The 6,000-nt window shown below is 42.0% G+C and overlaps 1 protein-coding gene across 1 annotated transcript in view; it reads left to right on the top strand.

Annotated features, from left to right (window-relative positions):
* Smchd1 (structural maintenance of chromosomes flexible hinge domain containing 1) overlaps window positions 1-6,000 on the top strand; it is a 146,563-nt gene that overhangs the window by 132,772 nt on the left and 7,791 nt on the right. The window contains exon 48 of the transcript XR_016538836.1: window positions 3,338-3,395. The gene's annotated coding sequence lies outside the window, so the exon portion shown is untranslated. The remainder of the gene's footprint in view (window positions 1-3,337; window positions 3,396-6,000) is intronic.

Below are 6,000 nucleotides of genomic sequence, written 5' to 3' on the forward strand. Positions count from 1 at the left end.
GTACTGATGAGTTTAAACTCAGAGCTTTGTACTTCCTAGGTAGGCGTTCTACTATTTTGTGCCATTCGCTCAGCCCTTAACTTAAATTTTAACTTCATAGTTTATTCTACATTATTCTTGTCATTTTCCATTCTATGGTTATTGGTGGCATAGTAGTTGTCCTTAAATGATTTTCCTTGAATTGCTGGCACAAAAATGTAAATATAAATTAATTAATTAATCCCTGATTCATGACTTCAAAGAAGATTCAAAGAACCATAAATGAAGTTTAAAAAAAATAAAAACTTGTATGGACAATTCAATCACTTGGATGAGAAATTCAACAAAGAGATGATGATTTTGAAAAATAAATAAACCTCAGAAGTCTTATAAATGAAAAGCATAATTCAAATAAAAAAAAAACTCATTGGAAATCATCATCAGTAGACTGAGATCTAAGGATGGCAGTTGGAAGCCATCCTTAGAGACTCTTATCTCCAAATAGCCACCAAAAAACTGAAAGTAGAGCTGTGGCTCAAAGTGGTAGAGTGCTAGCCTTAGGCAAAAAAAAGCTCAGAGACAGGGCTCAGACCCTGAGTTCAAGCTTACACTGACAAGAAAAAAAAAAAGCAATATATACACATGACTAGTTTATGCATGAGGAAATATTCAATCTCCTTAAACTATAAAGGAAATGCAAATAAAAAATGACTTTGAGATCCCATCTCATCCCACTCAAAATGGAAATGGCAGCAATGAAGAGAACAAACAATCCGGGTGCAGTAGCTCATGCCTGTAATCCTAGCTACTCAGGAAGCTGAGGTCTGAGGTTCAGAGCCAGCTCCATCACTAAAGAATGTGAGACCCTTATCTCAAATTAATGACTAGAAAATGGAGTGAGTGTGGGGGGGTGCTATGGCTCCAGGGGTAGGGATAGTTCCCAGGCTGAGTTCAAGCTCCATGACCCACAAAAAAAAAAAAAAGAGAGAGAGAGAGAACAAGCAGCAACAAATGCTGACAAGGATTCAGAGTGTGTGAGGGGCAGGAAGGAAGAAACCTTAGACATTGTTGGTGGAGATGGAACTTAGTACAGTCACTTTATAAATCAGTATAGAGGTATCACAAAAAGAACTACCACATGACCCTGGCGTATCACTCCTGAGCATGTACTTAAAGGAATGCAAGTTCACACGCAATAGAGATACCTGAATACCATGTTTATTGCACCATTGCTCCTAAGAGTTGAGCTAAAGGGTTTGCTTTGATGCCTATTAAGCAAGGAATGTTTTTGAAACAGAATCAAACTCATGATTTTCTTTCACCTTCCAGGTTTTCGGGATTTCAGTTAGGTATCACCCCACCAGCTAATGATTACTTATGCCAACTATAAAAAATTAGTATTTCCATGTGTATCAGTAGACAATGAAACCTGAAGAGATTGTCCCCTGTGTGTGTGTGTGTGTGTGTGTGTGTGTGTGTGTGTGTGTATTGGTGCATGTGTGTGTGTGTGTGTGTGTGTGTGTGTGTGTGTGTGTGTGTATTGGTGCATGTGTGTGTGTACCTGTGCCTGTGTTGGTCCTGAACCTTGAACTCAGGGCACGGACACTGTCTCTGAATTTCTTAGCTCAAGGCTCCTGAGCTACACAGCCCCACGTCCTACTTTTTGGCAGTTAATTGGAGAGAAGAGTCTCAGGAACTGTCTTGCCCAGCCTGACTTTGAACTGCAATGATCAGATCTTAGCCTCCTGAACAGGATTATAGGTGTTTTAAGAAGAGGTAAGAAGTGGGCTGGTAAAGAGAGTCTTCTCTGAAGAAGAAACAAAAATGGCCTATAGACACATGGAGAAATGCTCCACATCTCTGGTCATAAAAGAAATGCAAATCAAAACAACTCTAAGATTCCACCTCACTCCGGTTAGAATGGCCAGGATCAAGAAAACAGATGTTGGAGGGGATGTGGCCAGGAGGGATCACTACTACATTGTTGGTAGGAGTGCAAACTCTTCAACCACTATGGAAAGCAGTATGGCAGTTCCTCAAAAGACTAAACATAGAGCTCCCCTATGACCCAGCAATTCCACTACTTGGCATTTACCCAATTGTTCAGAAACAGGGACATACTAAATCCACTACACAACGATGTTCATTGCAGCACTATTTACCATAGCAAAGATATGGAACCAACCCAGATGTCCCTCAGTTGATGAGTGGATCAACAAGATGTGGTATTTGTACACAATGGAATTCTATGCTGCTGTCAGAAAGATTGATATCACCCCATTTGTAAGGAAATGGAAAGACTTAGAAAAAATCATATTAAGTAAAGTAAGCCAGACTCAAAGGAACATAGGCTCAATGGTTTCCCTCATTTGTCATAATCAGTAGAATCCTTGGGCTCTCATAGCAGAGATTTGCATTAGAGCAAAACCTAGATACATAAGGCCATACAGTATGACGCTAAATGAAAGGACCTCTGGGATATAGAAACACAAGCCATATAATGAATGATTGTTGTCCTTAATGTTCTGTTATCTCTCATCTCTTTTGCTGTCCCCTGGTTACTTCATATTGTTACAGTATCTCACTTTGTTATCTGATATATTGGATATATTTGTATTTGGTTATTTGAAATTGGATAGGGAAGGGGGGAAAACAAGATGAGCGGTGGGGGTGAGGGGGAGGGAAATGGGGCCAAGACATGAGAAAGGATATCAATGTATGTGAATTAAAGCACCTTCTATCTGGCAAATATCATGTAACCCTTTTACTAATTACAATAAAAAATAAATAAATAAAATAAAAAAAAAATTGGGCTGGGGCTGGGAGTTTGGCCTAGTGGTAGAGTGCTTGCCTAGCATGCACGAAGACCCGGGTTTGATTCCTCAGTACCACATGCATAGGAAAAAAAAAAAGTCAGAGGTGGTGCTGTGGTAGAGTTCTAGCCTTGAGAAAGTCCAAGGACAGTGTTCAGACTCTGAGCTCAAGACCAGGATTGGCACAAAAAAAAAAAAAAAAAGAAGAGGTAAGAAGAAGCCAGGAGTTTGGCCTAGTCATAGAATACTTGCCTAGCATTCATGAAGACCAGGGTTCCATTCCTTGGTACCACATACATAGAAAAAGCTAGAAGTGGTACCATGCTCACGTGGTAGAGCTCTGGCCATGAGAAAGCCCAAGAACAGTGCTCAGGCCCTGAGGTCAAGCCCCAGGACTCACAAGAGAAAAAAAAAAAGGAGCAAGGAGGGTAAGGTGGAATGATAGAGGTGGGATCAACTGTGACAAGTTGTGTACAAGCATGGAAATGACATGATGGAACCCCCCCATTGTACAACTAATATATGATCATTTTTTCCAAGTACAGTTAACTTCCTGTTGGCCTCGGCTGGCATCTACTCCCCTGGTCCTACATCTTCAGCAAGGTGAGTCAGCAGCCTTATTTCCTGTTAGGGAGTTGGAGGCTGATTGTGGGCCTGGAGGGGAACTGAAATAAGTTGTGGATACCACGGGAACCACTGAAAAGATTTCTTTTCTCTGTTTCCCAAAATCTGCCCAATTAATTTGTTGAACTCCTCCTTAGCCTTCAAAACCCTTTGACACTGACTTTAGAAAGTTATTGTGCTGGAGGTATGGGGGAGTGCCTGCCTAGCCAGGTTCCTAGTTTAGAGGCCAGAACCACCAAAAATATATCAAGCAAAAGATAAGGATGCTGTCTCCAAGTTAAGGTTCAGCTTTGGTGATTTTCTTAGAGATTCCCCCATCCCTAACTGCTCCCAGCAGGTAGCATTTGTGCTCAGACTCATTTCCCCTCATCTTAAGTAAGACCTGGAGGTGCAAGGCTCCATCCTTTCTGGGGAATTAATGCTTAACATAGAATGCAGCTGGAGCTGGGGATCAGGGGATGGGCCCAGGACAGGTTTGCACTGGCCAGGCTTCATGACCCGGCCTCCATAGGAAGGGTGGTGCCACTCCACAGCTTTAGAAAAGAAGTCAGCTTTGAATCATGCAGCTGATAAGACATACAGATCCATCTCTTATTACTGTTTTATGAGCAAGAGCCTGCTTTTCTCTTGAGTTTATACTTCCAGAGATGACTAGTAAAGTCCCAGAGAGTGAATGTTTTAGAATGTAGGCCTAAATAAATAAATAAAAAGCAAAAGTACAGTTGAGAAGAACTGTATTCTGCAGCAATGGCTGCTGGAAAGCTTATTTGGCCCCTGCTTACCCCACTCTTTAGGGTGGGAAGCTCTGGCCAGGCATCACATGCTTTGGCTTAGGGGGAGGGGGACTGTTTTGTTCCCTGCCTGATTGGGCTGAAAATAGTCATGTCTTGGCCGCCTGGGTGGGAGGGAGGGTGCCTGTGTAATGTGGGCTCGATTACAAGTAAGAAGGAGAAATCAGCTCCCTGGAGACCAGCCTGGCTAGTTACAGCGATGTGTTGTACGTAGTTGTTGAAGGCCCAAGGAGAACTCTGCCTGAGTTTAGATTCATTCAACTTATTTAAGTACATTCACTGAAAGATAAACCTAGCCAGGTGATGATGGCTTACGTCTCTAATCCTAGCTACTCAGGAGGCTGAGCTTTGAGGATCATGGTTCAAAGCCAGCCTGCGCAGGAAAGTCCCTGTGACTCTTATCTCCAATTAAGCATTTAAAATGCCAATAGTGGAGTTGTACCTCAAAAGGTAGAGCTCTAGTCTTGGGCAAAAATGCATAGGGATAGTACCTAGTCACTGAGTTCAAGGTCAGGGACTAGTACTAAAAAAAAAAAAAAAGTAAAACTGAGGGGCTGAGGATGCAGGTTTGTGGTAAAGCACTGCCTAGCATGTATCAAGGTCTGGGTTGGACACCAAGCACCTTACAAAAAACAACAAACAAACAACAACAAGATGTGCTGGTGTGTTCAGCTTGCTCCCAAGTATACATTTCCAGATCCTCACCACATTCAGTGTCATTTTCCAGCCATACACTACCTAAGTCAGTCAGTCCACAGTCCTTGTAAGTGAGATACATATGCTTTCTTTCCCTCACTTCAAAGTCATTCAGCAAGCACTGGGTGCCAGGCACTATGCCAAGTAAAGAGATAAAATAGGAATAAGCTGAATAAAAAAACCAATATTTAGTAACTGATGGTGTTGGAAATCAGAAGAGATGAGAGTTTTGGGGAATGTCAAGCATTGAAAGGAAGCGTGGTAGTCCTGGCGGGCTGGTCATATTTATTACCCAGGTGTCAGTTACCTGCTGTGTTCATGTTGGGATGATTTGTTGAGATGATTACTTATGATTTACATTTTTTTCCTTAATGCTGGGTGTCAAAGCAAAGGTCTTGCCCGTGCTAGGCAAGTGCTCTATCTCAGAGCGATACCATAGCCAATTTATGTACTCTTTTTTTTTGCCAGTCCTGGGCTTGAGCTCAGGGCCTGAGCACTGTCCTTGGACCTTCTCAAGGCTAGAGCTCTACCACTTGAGCCTCAGCACCACTTCTGGCTTTTTTCTATGTATGTGGTACCGAGGAATCGAACCCAGGTCTTATGCATGCTAGGCAAGCACTTTAACCACTAGGCCAAATTCCTAGCCCAATTTATGTACTTTTTAATGGGAATATGCTCTGATATTTTCATGAAAAAACTAGAGTCCAGCTGGGTACCAATGGCTTGTGCTTAGAATCCTAGCTACTCAGGAAGCTGAGATCTGGAAGATTGTGGTTTCAAGTCAGCCTAGATAAAAATAGTCAACCAGCCTCTATCTCCAAAATAACCAGCAAAAAGCAGAGCTGGCACTATTCACAATAGCCAAGCTATAGAAACAGCACAGATGCCCTTCAGTAGATGAGTGGATCCAAAAACAATGTGTTACCTATTCACAATGGAATTTGACAGAGCCATTAGAAAAAATATTATGTCATGTGCAGGGAGATGGATGGCCTTAGAACAAATCATGTTAAGTGAGGTAAGCCAAGCTCAGAGAAACAAACAGCATGTGTTTTCTCTATATGTGGAAGTTACATCTAAAATACAGTGGCGTATGA

This window comes from Megascapheus bottae, chromosome 19, assembly GCF_031878675.1.
Source record: "Megascapheus bottae isolate mThoBot1 chromosome 19, mThoBot2.hap1, whole genome shotgun sequence".
Lineage (NCBI taxonomy): Eukaryota > Metazoa > Chordata > Mammalia > Rodentia > Geomyidae > Megascapheus > Megascapheus bottae.